We start from the raw sequence: 19,705 nt of genomic DNA, 5'->3' as shown, positions 1-19,705 counted from the left end.
GCAGTGCATTGCGGGCGCGCGAGTTATAGTTAGCTGAACTAACTATAACGGGGGAATTTCAATGGTTTTGTACGAGTGAAAAGTCCAGCTAACTATAACGCCCCTGAAACCTATGTTTTTTTTAGTGAATATATATATATATATACGTCAAGGTGTATTGAAGAATGAGTGGGTGTATGAGTGTCTGAATGGAGGATTTAGTAGGTGCGTAACTGACTGTACAAGTGAGTGATTAAACGGGTCTTAGTGAATGCATGGGTTGGTGACTAATCGGTGTGAATGCATGTATCAGTCTTTCAGTTGGTGTAAGTGGCTGCATGGGTTGGTGAGTAACTACATGACGGTCTATATGGGTTGTTTGAGTACCTGTATGGGTGCTGGAGTCTCTGTGTGGGTGGGTGTGGAGTGTGTGACTCCCTGCATGGATGTGTGAGTGGGTGATTCACTGGGTGTATGAGCTTATGAGTACATCTGTGAGGGGCTGGTTGGGTGGGTGAGTGTGTATGACTGTGTTGGTGAGTGAATGGATGTCTCAGTGGTACATGTGTGAGTAACTACATATGTGAAAGGCAGTATATGTGAGTGTTGGAGTATATAAGTGACTATATGTGAGAGTGAGTGATTGTGAGAGTGGCTGAATTGGCGAGTGTGTGCTTGTGTCAGTGATTGTAGAAGAGAGTAAGTATGTGTTAGTATCCGTATGAATAAGTGAGGTGATGTGTGTATAACTGAATAATGAGTTAATCGTAGTGTGATTGATTCTAAGGGTAACTGACTAGGCATGTGAGTAACTCTATGGGTGAGTGTGTCACCACTTGCTCCCTGTGTTCTTTTGTTCACCACCAGGGGGCTGAAACGTGGGACTCTCCAGTGTTCTAATAAGCGTACAGACCCTCCCCTTCATGTACATACTGACTTCCAGCCATTTGGACTCTATTTGGAAATGGCCATCCATTCCCAATCCATGCCGGGTTTTGTGGAAGCCAGTCTGCCCATGCTGGAAACTCCATTACCTATAATTCCCTGCTCACTGCTTTGTCTCTAGCCCTGCAGACAAAGGATGGGTGGAGGAATTCAGATCACCTGTGGCTGGCTGCTGCTAGCCTGCGCACACCTGATGCATGTGATTATTGTGAGCTCTTTTAGGCCCCAGATCCCTTTAGGCCACGGTTGGTCATTGTAGCTGTATACCGGTGCTACCAACCCTTGTTTCTAGTGCTCCCTGAGCTTTTGCTATCCTTGCTTCCAGTGTTTCCTGAGCTTTAGTTATTACTTTTTCCTGACCTGCTGCTGTTTTCCTTATTCCTGAATTAGCACTGCCTGCAGTGCTACCTTGACTCCTGAGCCTTAGTATTCCTTGTTCCTGAGCTGCGGCAGTTTTCCTTGTTCCTAAATTAGCACTGCCTGCAGTGCTACCTTGACTCCTGAGCCTTAGTATTCCTTGTTCCTGAGCTGCGGCAGTTTTCCTTGTTCCTAAATTAGCACTGCCTGCAGTGCTACCTTGACTCTTGAGCTTTAGCTCAATTCTAGTTCCTGCTCCTGAGCCTTAGCATTTCTTGTTCCTGTGGTCCAGCTGTTTATCTTGTTCCTGAACTAGCACTGCCTGCAGTGCTACCTTGACTCTTGAGCTTTAGCTCAATTCTAGTTCCTGCTCCGGAGCCTTAGCATTTCTTGTTCCTGAGGTACAGCTGTTTCCCTTGTTCCTGAACTAGCACTGCCTGCAGTGCGACCTTGGCTTTTGAGCTTTTACTAAATTCTTGTCTTGCTCGAGTGCAGCCTACGGTGCTACTTTGTTTTTTATTACTCCTGATCTAGCACTGTTCTATTGTGCCCTTGTAGCCTTCCCCTCAATATATTATTTTCCAGTCCCTGCCTTTCTTCCCATTTCCTTGGTTCCAGTTCCTAGTTTGCTGTCTTTCTATTCTGCTGTCTTGCCTCTGTTGCCTTGTATGTTTGTTACCTGCTTTCTACCAAGTGAGGAAATATGAATTTTTATGATCAATTGTGTCCCCTATCTAGACCCCAACGGCTCCATGTACATGCTACAAGTACATGTATGTTCCCTCCACTTCAAGCTATAAAGACGCAAATACAATTGTGTCCAACGTTAATATGTCCTCTTTCAAATCTGCCATGAATGGGTCAGATATTCCGTTCCTAAGTATGCCTTGCCACCGTCTTTATATGGTATACTTTTCATGTTTTCCAGCTCTGGCAAGGTAGGCCCTGAATTCTGCCATCGAGCTTTTCCTGCCTTCTGCCTCTGAATGCTCCAGCCTGGACCTGTATCTGTATCCATGAACTTTGTCTTACTTCCTGCGCGGCTAACGGTGCCTAGCCCGGCCTGTTGCCTGCCAAAACTGTATTCAGCCTTCAAGTTATCTGCTCCGCCCCTCGAGAAATGCATTCCTGTCTAGTAGCTTAGGTAAACATCCCTCCAGCTGCAGAGCAAAGGGCCCGGCCTCACTGTCTCCGTGCAAGTAATTCATGACTTTCGTTACCATGGTAGGCCCATGCCCCCTCGCATCTCATGTAGACACTTAGACGCTTGTACACGCACTAGCAGTCAGTATAGAATAGACTCTGTCCGAAAGACCTTTCTTTCCAGATAATATAGTTCCTTAAACACAAGATATTAGATATGATTTGGGACTAGGTTGTCCTGACATCCCAGACTTCTGTCTCCTCATGTAGGGCTAAATGTCAAGTTCCCTTCACCCTCTAGTTACACGTCAATCACACGTCATGCGGCTGCGCGCGCATCTCTGCCATGTATTTCTGCTGACTTTGCAGGATTCTCTTATGGATCCACCCACTTGTGTCATCATCATAAATGACGTTTCTAGTATACGCCTTTATGCACGCCTATTGTAACGCCTTTTCATTACGTATGTGTATTCTTATCTCTCTCCTCAGCTGTTACGCCTCCTGCATCTGTCTTTACTGTAATGCATTTAATATAAATATGACAACCTGTCAATAATGTATTGCTGATCCCTTCCTGAACCTTCGTGGTGACGGAACTCGATTGCCTGGTTCGAACCATCATTCCTTTGTAAGGAATAAATTCCCTTTTATAACCTCAAATACCACGGATTCTGCCTCTTATTTTTACTGAGTTATTCCTATTGAATTTTACCGCATAAATTAAGTCTAGGTAATTTAAATTTACCACATAATTGGCGCCCGAATAGGGACACCTCTCACACCCCACGCGCCGGAGGTGCGTTGCAGACCCGGTCTCCTGCCACAGCCGGACGGACAATTACGCGTACCCGCAGGATTTCCTGTATCTCCCTCAGGCGAACGGGGGCGACTGAGGCTGCGATCAACACCCAGACGAGGCGGTGAGGAGTGCGGAGAATCCCGACCAGAGCCTAGCTGAGAGAGCAAGATCCGAGGTATACAGAGGCCCACCAGATTCCGAAGTTCCGAAGTATCTAAGTCACGAGTCGAGTTCAGTCCAGTTTGGTCTAGTCCAGTCCAGACTTCCGAGGCCTTCCGTTCCGTGCTTCCCGGTGAGTACCGTTGCTGGGGACGCATCTAGACGTGCACATTAGTTTGTGCCGGTCAAGACGGGTTTGGGTACACAGACCTGGTCTGCACTGTTTTAGCAGTGTATCTGTACTGTTTAGCAGTACATACAGTATATTTTGTATTATGCAGTTAACTAGTTTTATTCTAATTATTATTGTTCGTTTCTGAAAGGTTTTTGATATGTTTTAAATGTCGTGGTATGAGTGACTGTTCGATCTTCATTATTGTGTTTATTGTATTTATTGTGTTCAAGTCCAAATGTTAAAATTCAAGTAAGAATCAAGTAGCAAGGTTCAAGATGCCGTTATTTTCAAAATTAAGACAGATAAAAACTAGAAAAGGGATACTCGAGGAAGCTGTTCCCATTCCACCTAGGGACACTCCAGGGTACTTTATGTACCATAAACATGGCCTAGATGCCGTATTATATCTTGATCTATGGGTGGACTACACCAAGGATTTAGCAGAGAGTCAGAGATGGCCCGCTACTGGAACATGGGATGCAGATTGCATCATGAGAGTAGAAGAAGTATTATGGAAAAAGAAAGCCAGACAGTCACAGAAAGATGCCATTGAATTATGGCGTAAAGAATCGCATAGACGCACAGAGAAAGCGCTCAGAAAAGAAGAGAAAAGTAGGGAAGATTCAGAAAGAGCCCGAGAAAACATATTAATTGACGAAGGTATCCGAGTAAAAACAGAACAAGTAGACAGACAACGAAACACTCTTATGAATGGTATGTATCCTCTTCTGGCCGAGGGTTTGCCTAAGGCCGCCCTGGAGGTACCAAAAGATCTGCCACCTCCATTACTCCCGATTAAAGTACATCCCAAGACCGCAAAAGACATTTTCCTTTCTTCCTATTTAGATGATGCAGCCCCCGAATATGCTAATGGTGCGCAGCGACGCACACCACCTGTTAACGACGCTCAACCCCAAGATCAGCTGCACCCACCTCCGCAGCAACAAACCCCTCCTCACGTTCTAAACGTTCCATCTGTTTCTACAGTCCTTCCTGCACCCACACTCTCTACCCTACACCCAACAAACCCTTTTGGACTTGGCACCTCAGGAGGTGCGACAGGAGGTTTTTCCACGCCACCGCCAGCAACCAGATTGACTTATAGGGATTTAGCACACCAACGTACACCCCAAAGAGCTAATGACAATATATTAAATGAGCCTCTTACAGATTGTAGATATGATCCAGTGCCAGGTAAACACAACAGAATGTTGCTATCTTCAGTACGTTTACGACGAGTTGCAAACTATTTAATGACATTACCAGGAATGGTGGAACATCTAGACAAAATATATCGCTTTGTCCAAACAGGGCAAGGTCCTGAAAGTATTGGCGAGGCCATGGAATACCAGAAAGTAGATATGCAGAAATTATTGTTACGCTTTTTCATAAACTGCTTGATCAGAAACAGAGATAGGCCTGAGGTAGAGCCGGAGGAAATGCAAGTACTTACCAGGTGGGGTCAGAATATAGCAGACGGAAAACATGATAAACAGAAGTATATAGAAGTCATGTGCCGAAAGATCAGAAAAGAAGTAGAACGAATACATGAAAGAAGATTAGAAGCAGATAAAACTGAATCAGAGGAAGAGGAGGAGGAACAGTCAGAAATGAACACAGGACAATTAGAATTACCAGCTAGACAAACGATAGCTTATGTAGGAAAAGGAAGATCTTTTAACCAAACAATACGTCCGATGCGCCCAGAATGTAACAGAATTTTTCAAACAGTTATCTCAAATCCAAGGACCCCTGAACACTTATTCCAGGCTACTGATAAACTACTTCGAGAACGAAGGGGGTACCATGTGCTCGATTCTATGGATGAACAAGAATTAGCCAGGTCAGCAGTACAATGGGTTGACAGTTCTGAAAAATACAGTGATGATGCGCTAGCACACACGTTTCTGAATCTCGCCCCAGATGAACAGCGTTTAGCTAGTATATACATGATACAACATCTCCTTATATTATATAAAGGCCAACACTCCGATCCTGGTCCCCTACCTGATATACTGATAGAACTACTCATGAATAAATGGAGAGGTCTAGGTACCGATCTAATTAAAGTAATTCTAGAATACCGACATAGATATAGTGCCTTTTTGTGTCCAGAACATGATCCAGCTCCTTCCATGGAGAGAAAAACGTATTACATAGACGGACAGAATCCCTTACGCGAAGTACACCCAGTTAGAAATGATGATAATACTTTTAGACGCGTGTTTGTGTACACGCCCATAACTAAAATAGAACTATTGGAAATGAAAAAATTAGTGCCCAGCCTTGACAAAGATCCAGCAGGTTTTCACCGTGAACTAAAAGACATGTTACTCATGGGTGATTATACCTATCCTGACATTATGAAAATATTGAAAGTATTATTGCCTGCCGGTATTTACGAGAAACTCAAAGAAAAGGAATGGGAAGTGGGAGACCAAAAGATTGATTGGACAGTATTAGAAAACGAAGAAAATGCCCGAACTGCAGGCGTAGGGCTTGGGGACAAAACAAAAGCATTACCAGGATTATTAGTACAAGTATTGCCGCGTTTATTAACTACGAAAAAGGAAGACTGGGGAGCAATCTCAGCTTGTAAACAGAAACCCGATGAAGACACTAGTGATTTTTATTCCCGATTTGAAAAATGTTTTGGTATTAATAGCGGCCTGAAAGCAAGTAGCGATTCATATTCACATCTTTTTGTAACAAAACTAGTCGAGAATTCCCTGCCACAGGTTAAAAACAGAGTATTAAAAGTTGAGAGCACTTGGCAAGCTAACACTCCTTCACAGATGTTACAAATGTTACAGTATCACCAGAATAGAATTAGAGAAGAACAAGAACACGAACAAAGACGTATGAAAGACACGAAAATGAAAATGCTCGTCGCTCAGTCAGTTCCAGCTGACGGTCATAAAAAGGGTGCGACACAGTCCAGTAATTCAGCGGTTCCCGTTAAAGGGACATGCAACTATTGTAAACAGCCAGGTCATTATATAAACGATTGTGCAGTTCGGAAACATAATATCTCTACGGGTAAAACCAAGGAGAGACCACGTCCGCCTAGACAGGATCAGATCCAACAACAAGCACCTCAACATGTACAGCCTATGCCGGTTCCACAACAGACCGTTGAAGTACTGGGTATTTTAGACCCAGCGGTGCAGGGGCACACACCCTATGACTTCTGGGTTCACCCTGTTCCGGACCTACAGAAACACAGAGTCTTCTGGGTGAAGTCAAAGAATCGTTTATTGGCTGCAGACCAATGACAGGTATCCTAGAAGTACAACAGCGTGTATGTTCTCAGGAGACTGCTGAAAATCATAGGAACGGACTTCTCCTTAAGTACAAGATATCATGCTCCAGGCACACATTCCTTGGTTTACGATATGGTCATATAAAGGCATACATTACAAACAAAAAAGCAGAGTCATGATGACCATCCCACATTCCAGTTCGGCCAGCCCACAATGATTTACACAGTAAGGTTCAGATCCCACGTTTGAAGTAAATAGACCCCCCAATAAACATGAGCATCTCCTGTTTTGGGAAACAAGTCATAAAGCAAGAACAAGCAGGTGTGGAAGAGATTAGCCGGGGGATTGTGTAGAATGAAAGGGTTTTATGACGGGTCAAGCCCTGATGCTAATCACAGGTGGACGGAGGAAGGGGAGCTCGTGAGACCGGTTTGACCCGGGGCAGCAGAGCCAGCTGCCCAGGTCACGGAGAAGTCAGAGGGGAAGCCCATGTACTGTGAGGCCCGTATTAACTCCATCATAGCCTATGTGAGGGCAATGACAAGATGGCCACTGCTTCCAAAATGGAACCCGCGTAGTAAAGCAGAATAACGTGTACACAGTGCATTCATAGCTAGAACGATATATAAAGCACTCGTACATGCCGCATTTACCATTTGCGGTTCGCTAATACCAAGATAGACAGGGGTAGGGCCCTGTCCCCTACGCGGTCCCGAATATTAAAGTACGACAGACCCTCCTTTTGCCCTTACATAGGCAATCACTATACTCATCTTAATCCGAGTCTAGGTCAATGTTCGCAAAGTCATGGAGATGTTGCTGTAGCATCATCCTATTACTTAGCTCGTCCCTCGATACAGGTTTCCTTATACATAAGGTAGCACAGAGACCACATATCGCGGGAGCACACTGTATACACAGGCAGAGCAGGAAAAGAATGGCTAAGATCATTCCAATGACCATCAGAACTTTCCAACCCCAGGCAGATATCAATTCCCAGAACCACCCCACCAGTGACCAATCTCCCTTATCCACGTGTATGGCTTCAGATATTTTATGGAGTTTGGAGATGGCTTGATACACTGTTGGAGCATTATCTGGTATGAAAATGCAGCAACTGGATTGGATGACCTTGCATACCCCACCGCGGTCTGCAAGAATAACGTCTAGAACCATGCGGTTCTGCAGAGTCATAAGGCGATCCGCTTGGAGCTCAGCTGTCAGATTACTAAGGGCACCAGCCGTTACATTGACAGTGGATTCAACTACACGTGTCAGCTGTCTCAGGTTCCTACTATTGACCATAGGTCCCCAAAACGGCAGGAAACCCAAGAAGAAGTCTCCTGCTTCCTGACCGGCAGTATCCTCCTTACTAATCACACCTCTCACAACTCTGGTCTTGTGATAGTCAGAGGCAGCAGTAAATGTCGGCGGTAGCAAGTTCGCAATATAACATGTGCCCGAGAAATCAGGGGGCAGCCATGTATATGCTCGGTCATGACAGATGAAGTATGTGCCCTTAGCAGCCAAAAACGCAGGGGAAAACTGTGACGGGAAAGTGTACGTTTCAGTACAGTCACTTCTTCCCAGTTGAGCTCTAGGATTTTGACCATTACCCTGTAAGCAGAACCGACCCATGTGGGGTACGACCCAGATTGGAGATGAGATTTTTCGCTGTCTTTCACCCAGACTAATACTATACCCCGTCATGTTCCATCCTACATAAGGTCTCAACTCCTCTTTGGGAATAGATGAGTACGCATTGATATCCCTACTCATATCGGCAACTCCTTTCATCAAAGCCTTATTATTGGTGATAGGTCTGATGGAACGCGGTTGGCGAGGGGAGTATGTATCTAGGGCATAGAGAAACATGGTTTGGAATGCCCATGACGATCCATTGTAACTGTACGGCAGCACCAGGTAGGGAATACCCTTGTTAATGGTATGTGGCATTAACCCACACACCCAGCAATTGGTCGTATTCATTACCAGTTGGTGCTGGTGCAAGAGCTGGATAAACGAGTTATTTACAAACTCTGATCGTCTGGTCTGTTCGTGCTCAGGCAAAGGGTGAAAAGAGTGAGAGGAGGCGGTAGAAAGAGGTATAGGCTGTTCAGTGGGTGCAATGGGCTTTTGAGTGGAGAAAAACACGAATCCTACAATAAACATCATTATGCTACACAGTGTAAAAAGGCACAAAAAGACAAAACATTTACTTTTTACAATTCTACACATCCTTGCGTTAAAGTTCATTTCCTCAATTGGTCTCTCCATCTTAAAAAACTCCATCCTCTACTCGGGCCGCTCGCGGCGGATGAGTTTCTTCTGCTAAGGAGTACGCCTGTCAGTCCAGGGAAATGCCCTAGACCAACCAGAACCGTTGACCTAACGTCTTCGGCCTGTACCCCAAAGTCTTGGCACCGCGACCCTGCGGCAGAACCCGGATGGTGGTTCGAAAAACAAAAATCAAGAAAGTCCTTCAGATGGGAGAGCAAAAATGTCAAAAGGGAAATAATGAGGAAATCTTTATTTGTCCATGGGCCTAGGTCTCAAATTATAGCGGAGACGGCCAGGTGCTGTTTGGTCTTGAAACAAAAGTTCAGGCTCAGTGGTGTTCAGTCGACTCGATGGTGGCACAGCTTCCTGCAGAATATTGTCACTCTCTTGGTCTGAGACTGTGCCTCTTAGGCGTGCATCGCTGAATGGTACGAAACGAGGTACAATGTCTGTCTCTGAGTCGGCGATACCCTCCTTGACCCACTGGTCATATGGCAGAGGCAAGGGGACTACCTTGCAGTGAGTACCATGAATCCAGTGCTTCTTCCCTTTCACTCGCACTGCTGATCTTGTTGAAAGAAGAACAAGATGAGGGCCAAGCCAGCGGGGCTCGTCGTTGCTCTTGCGCTGGAAGTTCCGCACTAGCACCCACGTACCAGGGTTGATAGGGTGTCCAGGAGGTTCAGAGGCTTGGGGAAGGGTATCATGTACCTGTTGGTGCAAAACACGCAGTTTAACAGTCAAATCATACAGGTAATCGAGCAGTACTGGATGCTCTATTTCGCTAAATTTCGCCGGTCTTGGCACGCCCCATACATTAGCCGGGCGGCCAAAGACGACCTCGTAAGGGCTAAGTCCCACTCGTGAGTGTATGGTCATTCTGGTGGACAGGAGTGCTAGGGGCAGAGCGTCAGGCCATTTAAGACCGGTGCTCGCCTGAATTTTAGCCAGCTTGAGCTTTAAGGCTCCATTGTAGCGTTCTACTAATCCAGCTGATTGGGGGTGATTTGCAGCGTGGAACTTCTGCTTTATCCCTAGCCCTTCACATACATTCTTCATCACTTTACCCACAAACTCACTTCCGTTATCACACCACACCATTCTTGGCATTCCAAATCTAGGGAAAAACTCCTTCACAAGGGCTTTGGCTGTGGATAGGGCAGTGTTATCTTTCAGAGGATAAGCCTCAATCCATTTTGAGAAAGCACAAACAACCACCAGTACGTATTTCAGGTTGTTGCATCTTTCCATGTGAATAAAGTCCAGCTGCAAAACTTCGAATGGACATGATGGGGGTGCAAAGTGACCAGCCGGAGTTGGGGTTCCCCTACCAGGGTTGTACTTCAAGCATACTATGCAATTCTTGACCACATTCTCTGCACACTTGGGAATCCCAGCATTCTGCCATACTGGAGCCAACAACTTGCATATACCTTTCGTACTGATATGTGCCATTCCATGTGCCATAGTAACCACTGGAAGCACATATGCATCAGGCAACAACCATCGCCTATGTTCTGTCAGATCAATCCAACAACCATTCTCATCCAACTTACCCATACTTTCTCTCCACTTGCTTAACTCTTCCTCTGTGGCTTCAGCTTGAAGCGACTTCACACTCTCTATTGTGTTCTCACACATTCCCACATCATTAACCCATCTTGCGGGGCCTGCAACATACATTCTAGTCTTCACATTCTGTGCCGTTTCTCTCGCGGTCTCATCAGCAAACGCATTCCCACGTCCAACATCATCTGTGACTTTCCTGTGCGCACTACATTTCATGATCGCAACTTGCAACGGTAGGGTCAGTGACTCAAGGAGATCATTCACTAACTTGCCATTCTGAATTTTAGCTCCATGTGACGTCAGGAACCCACGTTCCTTCCACAGTCGCCCAAAATTATGAGCCACGCCAAAGGCGTACTGGCTATCTGTGTATATGTTCACTCTCATTCCTTCAGACAACACACATGCTCTCGTGAGGGCGATTAATTCTGCTGCTTGGGCCGAATTATGTGGCACTCGTGCAGTTTCCACGACTGTGTGTAAAGTCGTGATAGCATATGCAGCAGTCGTGTCACCATTAGGGAGCTTAAAACATGACCCATCTACCCATAAAGTGCCATCACACTCAGTCAGGGGAGTATCTTTGAGATCTACTCTCCCTTTCGTCTCTTCTTCTGTTCTGAACAGACAGTCATGTTGCTCAATCTCATCTGAGTCTGCCGGAATTGGCAACAATGTAGCTGGATTCAGCGTATTACATCTCTTTATGTGTATGTGATTAGCTAACAGTGTAAGTTCGTAGCCCGATAATCGTGCACTAGTCAAGTGTTGTGTCTTAGTTCTATTTAATAATGTGTCTACAGCGTGTGGAACCATGACAATCAATGTGTTGTCCATTACCAAACCAGCAGATTGTCGGATAGACATCGCTGCAGCAGCTGTCGCTCTCAGACAGCTTGGCAATGCCCTCGCTACAGGGTCCAAGGTGGATGAAAAATATGCGCATGGGCGCGGTCTGTCGCCAAAAGGCTGTGTTAACACTGACAACGCACATCCATCTTTCTCATGAACATACAATGTAAAAGGCTTACTGTAGTCGGGAGTACCCAACACAGGTGCTGAACATAATGCATTACGCAATTCCACAAAACTTTTCTGGCACTCTTCAGACCATGGGATAGGATTCGGTGTGTCTTTGCATGTTAAGGCTAACAAAGGTTTTGCCAGCAAGGAAAAACTAGGGATCCAATGCCTACAGTATGAGGTGATGCCCAAGAAAGCACGCACTTCTCTCTGTGTTCTTGGCACACTCAACTGTGCAATAGCTTGAATTCTCTCTGGGGTCAGTCTCCTTCCCTCCTTCGATAAGAGATGACCTAAGTAGGTCACTTCTTGTCGACAATATTGCAGCTTAGAGAGAGACACTTTGTGATGGAAAGCAGATAAATGGCGCAATAGTGACAATGTGGCTTCTTTGCAGATCTTTTCAGTATCCGCAGCGATCAGTAAATCGTCCACGTATTGAATCAGGATAGCGCCACTAGGTAAAACAAGTGCATCAAGCTGCGCTTTCAAAGCCTGAATATATATGGATGGACTCTCACAGTAGCCCTGGGGAGCGCGTTTGAAGCGGAAGCTTCGGCCTCCCAGACTGAAACCAAAAATATCTCTGCTCTCTTCTGCAATGGGGATACTAAAGAAAGCATTCTTTAAATCGATCACTGAAAACCATGCAGCAGAGGCTGGAATCATCGTTAACAAGGCAGTTATATCAGGGACAACCGGAAACTGTGGCACAACAATCTTATTAACCTCTCTAAGATCAATCACAAATCTGTAAACAGGTGGCTGTGAAGGGTCCGTTCGTTTTAAGACAGGTAAAATCGGACTATTGCAAACGTTGCCTCTTGTCTCTTCAATCACACCCTTATTAATCAAGTCGCTGACAATGTCTAACAATGCTTTCTGCCCTTCATTAGAGATCTTGTACTGGGGAATACGTGGCAGTCTGACATTAGCCTTTAGAGTCACCACATATGGCGGTATCTCCAAGAGGCCCACATCATTGGGACCAGTAGCCCAAAGGGCATCCGGAAGGGATGACAATTCAGGCGGCATTGTATTTTTAGACAGATACATTGGGGAAATTACTTTCTTGCCTAATGTAAGTTGTACTCCTGAAGGAGAACAGTACAGTGTAGCGTGCAATCTTTTCAACAAATCTAATCCCAGCAAATTCTCACCACAACCTGTTGTCAGAATCAGGGGTGCTTTCAGCTCGCAAGGTCCAACAGAAAGTGACATGGGGCTGGAAATCGGGTTCCTAACCGGGGCGCCAGAAAAACCTACTGAAACATTTATATCGCCAGACAAAGGTGCGCCAGGGAGTTTTGAATGCATTATTGAACTCTTTGCAGCACCAGTGTCTAGCAGAAAAGGCTCCGTTACATTTGCTGTAGTCACCTCAACATACGGTCCACTCTGATCCACTGGCACTGAAACAACTCCCTCTCTCTGTCTATGGCTGTCCTAGTAATCATTATTCTCTGCATCACCGTCTTCTGCATAATAATCATTATTATAATACTGTGCCGTATTACTAGTCACGTTAGCTTGCTGATCAAAGCTATTGATGGTACTTTGAGGCGGCAGAGGACGCGCGTTCTGGGGAACACTTCCACGCCCTCGGCCTCTAGGAGCTTGCTGACCACCCCTACCTCTTGCGCCATACATATTACCGTTCCGCTGCATTAATTTAGGGCAACTGTATTTAAAATGACCTTCCTCTTTGCAGTATGAACATTGGTTGGGACCTACAGGGACACGTGGTTGGTAATACCCGTTCATTTGCTTATTGTTCTGAAACTGTTGGTGTTGGTGATAGACACCTTGGGGTTGCCTATAATTATTCTGACCTCCACGTGGCGGATAGGCCTGCTGTAAAAGGACCTTTGTCTTCAGTTCCTTCGTTTTCTTCTCCGTTCTATCTTTCTCGTCTTTATCTCTATTTTCATAATACTGCGCAGTAGCTAGTATTTGCGCTGAAGAAGAAACAGCCCAAGAACTTTCTGAATCTTTTAACTTTTTACACAGGTCAGGAAGTAAATTCTGCACAAACTTATCCACAAACAGCCGTTGGCCACCCTCAGTACTCATATCCTGCCCACTGTGATCAATAAACGTTTCTTCAAACCTAGTAAAGAAGTCTGACACTGTCTCATCTTTCTTCTGCCTGCATGCAGATAACTTATCCCAATTTACGCGCATCGCAGGCATTATTGTCTTCATATACGTGATCATTCTACCAGGCAATTCAGCTACTAAACGTTCTGGTTTCGCACCACCAGTTTGTCTCGCATCAGCAGCAACAATGTTAGTCCATGTATCCCCTAGTTCTGCATTGTGATCTACATTACGAATTGATCCCCATAGAGGCTGTGGAACAACATTGCCAAACAACATGTCTATATCGGCCAGATTCATAATGCATGACCCTGCCGTCTGTGACAACTCTTTATAATAACCTGCTGGGTTTTTACGGGGATCAGGCAAGGACTGCTTAAGTGCTAACACCTCAGAGCGCTTCCATGGAACATGCACCCAAACACGCTGGAAATGCGCTGCCACAGCAGCGATACCGGCACCGGCATCAGCTGCAACTGCTTCCTTCCATACCGGGGGAACTTCTCTCATGGGGTATTGTCGCGCTTTTGCCTTTTTCCCCACAAGGACCTCTTGTTCAAACAATGACTGTTGGCAATCATCATTCCTGAAGGACAATACAACCGCAACTGCTTTATCTACTTCGCGGTCCACAATTATACCAGTTCCAAAATCAAACCTCACTCTACACAACTCCTGCGGGTTCGGATTTCTACCACTATCCTCCAATTCTTCACAGAGAATTTCGCACATTTTCTCAAACACATATCTCTGTTTTGGGGCATCCCATTGATGGAAAGTGTTAACAACTCATTCCACATCATACAGTGAAGGGAAAACGATCCATCTACGCGCCATGTGATCTATTACCTTTTTCTCATCGGGGTTAGGCAATTGGCTGCGCAACTGCTTACGCTGTACACCAGGAGTTGCACCAGATGACCCAAAGAGAGGAGACATTAATGTAGTAACCACATTAGCTAGGCGCTGTCGTGCTGAAGGAGAAGCTGAGGCGAGAACAGGGGGAAAAACAGAGGGAAGAAAAGAGGATGTAGAGACAGGTACTGGAGTGGTGGAAGAAAGAGTGTTAGGGGAGGCAGTTACTGGATTAGGCAAAGTCGCAGGAAGTGCGGGGGCAGTTGGAAGCACAACTGGCGGCGCTTGAGAGGGCTGCGCTACAGGAATAGGAACTGGCTGCAAAGCAACTGGCGGAAGCGGCAAGGCTTGCAGTACATGCACTGGAGGCGGCATATTTACAAGCTGGGGAGGCGCCGTGGCAGTTTGAGCATACGGGGGTGGCGAACTCAACAAATGTGACATCAAAGGATCTTTCTCCTTTTCTTCTGACTCATCCTGCTTAGAATGTGGCAAAGCTGGGTAACATTTGTCAATCCCTAACTTACGCTGCCTGTGCAATTGCTCATTCATTTGCTCCTCTTCATTGTCTTTAAATTGTACAGCTGCTTGCATTACTGACATACCTCTCTCTCTCTTATTCTTTTTCGCTAACTTAATTTCCTTCTGTTTGGCTTCCTTTCGCCATAAGCGGAAAGAGTCAAACATCGCCTGCCGGACTTTCTTCTTAAACAATTTAATTTCCAGATTATCTAAAATATCAGTATCAAAACTACCATTTTGGGGCCATTTTAAAACACCATCTTTCCTGGTGTAGTGGATCCACACTTCGTTATATGCAATGGGGCCTACGCCATGTTTTACATAGAGCTCATAAGTTGGAGTTCCAACCGGAGGAACCGGACATGATTCCTCTAGCTGGAAATCTTTTCCACAACCCAAACAGAATAATCTACCAAATAGTCCAGAACCAGGCATCTTCGCTCACTAGTCTAGATCCAAACGTCAAAGGATTATCCATTACGATAGCCTCGTGAATACACGAGTCCTCTGGTTTTGGCGTTTGCAAACTCCAAAGTACCAATTCAAATGATCCCGAAGGATACCAAAACAAATGGGAGACGCTCCACTTATACTTAACTGAATATTGCTGATCGATGGCGTCACCAGAAGACTCTCTCGATTGTTTCGCTCTCTCAAACTCGTCAAGGGTCCAAAACAGGTCGATTAATCAGGGCAGCAGTCCTTCGTAGCCGTCGGGACGCGGAGAACCTCGCAGAAAAGACTTTCGGACCACGTCGACATGCAGGGGTCGATGAAGTGGCGGCCTTCCTCCGGAATTTCCACACGAAGCTCCTCACGAACCTCTGGCTTGGACTGGTACCGCTGAAATCGTCCCGAGTTGGGCGCCAAACTGAAGTACTGGGTATTTTAGACCCAGCGGTGCAGGGGCACACACCCTATGACTTCTGGGTTCACCCTGTTCCGGACCTACAGAAACACAGAGTCTTCTGGGTGAAGTCAAAGAATCGTTTATTGGCTGCAGACCAATGATAGGTATCCTAGAAGTACAACAGCGTGTATGTTCTCAGGAGACTGCTGAAAATCATAGGAACGGACTTCTCCTTAAGTACAAGATATCATGCTCCAGGCACACATTCCTTGGTTTACGATATGGTCATATAAAGGCATACATTACAAACAAAAAAGCAGAGTCATGATGACCATCCCACATTCCAGTTCGGCCAGCCCACAATGATTTACACAGTAAGGTTCAGATCCCACGTTTGAAGTAAATAGACCCCCCAATAAACATGAGCATCTCCTGTTTTGGGAAACAAGTCATAAAGCAAGAACAAGCAGGTGTGGAAGAGATTAGCCGGGGGATTGTGTAGAATGAAAGGGTTTTATGACGGGTCAAGCCCTGATGCTAATCACAGGTGGACGGAGGAAGGGGAGCTCGTGAGACCGGTTTGACCCGGGGCAGCAGAGCCAGCTGCCCAGGTCACGGAGAAGTCAGAGGGGAAGCCCATGTACTGTGAGGCCCGTATTAACTCCATCATAGCCTATGTGAGGGCAATGACAAGATGGCCACTGCTTCCAAAATGGAACCCGCGTAGTAAAGCAGAATAACGTGTACACAGTGCATTCATAGCTAGAACGATATATAAAGCACTCGTACATGCCGCATTTACCATTTGCGGTTCGCTAATACCAAGATAGACAGGGGTAGGGCCCTGTCCCCTACGCGGTCCCGAATATTAAAGTACGACACCGTAGTGGTACCACAGCCACAGCCTATTACCGCAACACAAAACACGACACAACAGATGTACCAGTATGCACAAAATGACTATCCAGATTATCAGCGATACACATGAAATAGCCTAGAGAGGGAAGTTGGCTTACCCCTTATTGAGGTTCCTGTAGATCAAGAGGGTCCTTATGTACAGAGTCAAGTATTAGGGAAAGACAGAAAGTTTCTACTTGATACAGGGGCAAGCAGAACAACTATAAGTCACAACGAAGTCCCAGGGGCACCCCTCTCAGGCTCACAAAATATTTCCCTTGGTTTCTCAGGAAAGCCTACTATTAACGAAGTATCGCAACCGCTTGCACTTACAGTTGGTCCATTGACACGGACTACAGATCTATTGCTTACAAAATCATGCCCAGAAAACTTGTTAGGTATTAAAACATTGAAAGCTCTAGGAGCTATAATATGTTGTTCTCCGGACGGAGTACGACTATTTTTGCGTGACTTTAAAGGTCACTACGTGTCAAGAGACATGGATCACCGGTTACAGAATCTACCTGCACATTTATGGGCAAAAGGCCCCACTGATGTAGGTTGTATGCACATTACACCATATCGAGTCACACTCAAAGCAGGAGTGGTATTACCACGAATGCGACAATACAAGTTACCTCCAGATGCTGTAGTGGCTTTACTGCAAATCATTGACGAGCTCATTGCACAAGGAGTGGTTGTAGAAACCGACTCCAATGTATGTAATTCTCCGATCATTCCGATTCTTAAACGAACTGATCCAAAAGCACCCCCAGTATATCGATTAGTTATTGATCTGCGCGAATTGAATAAATGCATTGTACCACAATATCCCGTGGTCCCAGATATCTCTTCATTACTGACAGCTATTGATTCAGAAGCAACGTTCTTTACTGTAATTGATCTCAAGAACGCCTTCTTTAGCGTCCCAATCGATCCGGAAAGCCAATATTTGTTCGGATTTAGTTTAAATGGACGAAGTTTTAAATTTGCACGCGCACCTCAAGGATTTACAGAAAGTCCTAGCATATACAGCCAAGCACTGAAACGACAACTTGACAGTATCCACATGCCAGTTAACACTGCACTGCTTCAGTATGTCGATGATCTGCTGATCACCGCCCGAAGCGAACCCGAATGTGAAAAAGCATCACTGACGGTTTTACATTTTCTGGCCGACAAGGGGCACAAGGTGTCCCCTTCGAAGCTGCAATTCTGTGCCCAGCAAGTTGTGTACCTAGGGCACTTGCTGTCCAAGGGGGGGAGACAGCTCACACCTGACCGCATCCAGTTAATTGTAAACATGCCACCACCCAAGACACAAAAGGAGGTACGGGCCTTTATAGGCCTCACTTCGTACTGTAGGCAGTGGATTCCCCAATATGCATTTCTAGCAAAACCACTCATTCAGTTGACAACCCAGGAGGCAGCGACATCGACTGTCCTCCCTTGGACTCCAGAACATACACAAGCTTTTGAAGACTTAAAGAAAGTTTTATGCCAAGCACCTGTTTTAGCGACACCATGTTACAGTAAGCCTTTTACACTCTTTGTTACAGAACGTGAAGGTACTGCTTTGTCAGTACTCACTCAGGAACAAGCAGGATCACACAAGCCATGTGCTTACTTTTCTAGCACATTAGATCCCGTAGCTCAAGCTCTTCCTGCGTGCCTGAAATCAGTTGCAGCGACAGCTCTAGCGATCAGACAAAGCGATTCCATAGTATTAGGACATCAATTGACAGTACAAGTACCACACGCAGTAGAGGTTCTCTTGAACCGGACACAAACACAACACTTGACTATAGCACGACTGACAGGTTACGAACTAACATTGTTCCAGCCACACATAGAAATCAGACGTTGTAGTACATTAAATCCTGCCACACTTTTGCCATTAAGTGGAACAGACCCACTGGCACATGATTGTATTGAAGTCATTACTATTACGACGAAACCCAGACAAGACTTGACAGATGTCCCATTACCAGACCCCGACCTGACACTTTATGTGGATGGTTCATGTATGAGAACAAGTACAGGAGAGTTAGTGGCCGCTTATGCAGTCACGACAGACACCGAAGTCATAGAAACAAATTGTATTGACACATTATCAGCTCAAGCAGCAGAGCTTATTGCTCTGACACAAGCCTGTATTCAAGCCAAGAATAGAAAGGTTAACATATACACAGATTCACGTTATGCATTCGGAGTTGTACACGACTTCGGAGTCCTTTGGCGAGAGAGAGGTTATTTGACTTCTCACGGTGCCAACATTCAACATGGTCCCCTCATTCAAGCTCTGTTAGATGCAATACATCTACCTACTTCAATATCTATCATGAAGTGTAAGGCCCATACAAAAGTCACCGATATCATTTCCCAGGGTAACGACCTAGCAGACCGAACAGCTAAGCAAACAGCACAGAATAGGACTCATGCAACTGACTTGACAAAGACAATAGTTCCGACATCGACACACTGCATGACAGTTAGGGATCCCGCCCTTGAGGTAATTGACATACAGACACATGCTACACCAGAGGAAATAAAGAAATGGACTGAATTAGGAGGGATCCAAACAGATCAGGGATGGATGACGAAGGGAAAATCTATATGGTTTCTCCCCGACTCAATGGTTCAAGTTATCATTAACACAATACATAGTCCAGCACATCTAGGAGAAAAAGCTATGTTAGACAGTATTCAACACATTTGGTTCAACAAACACTTACGAGCTGCAGCCAAACAGAAAGTCCGAACTTGTATGATTTGTTGTCAGTTCA

The sequence above is a fragment of the Triturus cristatus genome, chromosome 8, assembly GCF_964204655.1.
Source record: "Triturus cristatus chromosome 8, aTriCri1.1, whole genome shotgun sequence".
Lineage (NCBI taxonomy): Eukaryota > Metazoa > Chordata > Amphibia > Caudata > Salamandridae > Triturus > Triturus cristatus.
This window is presented reverse-complemented; position numbering follows the sequence as displayed.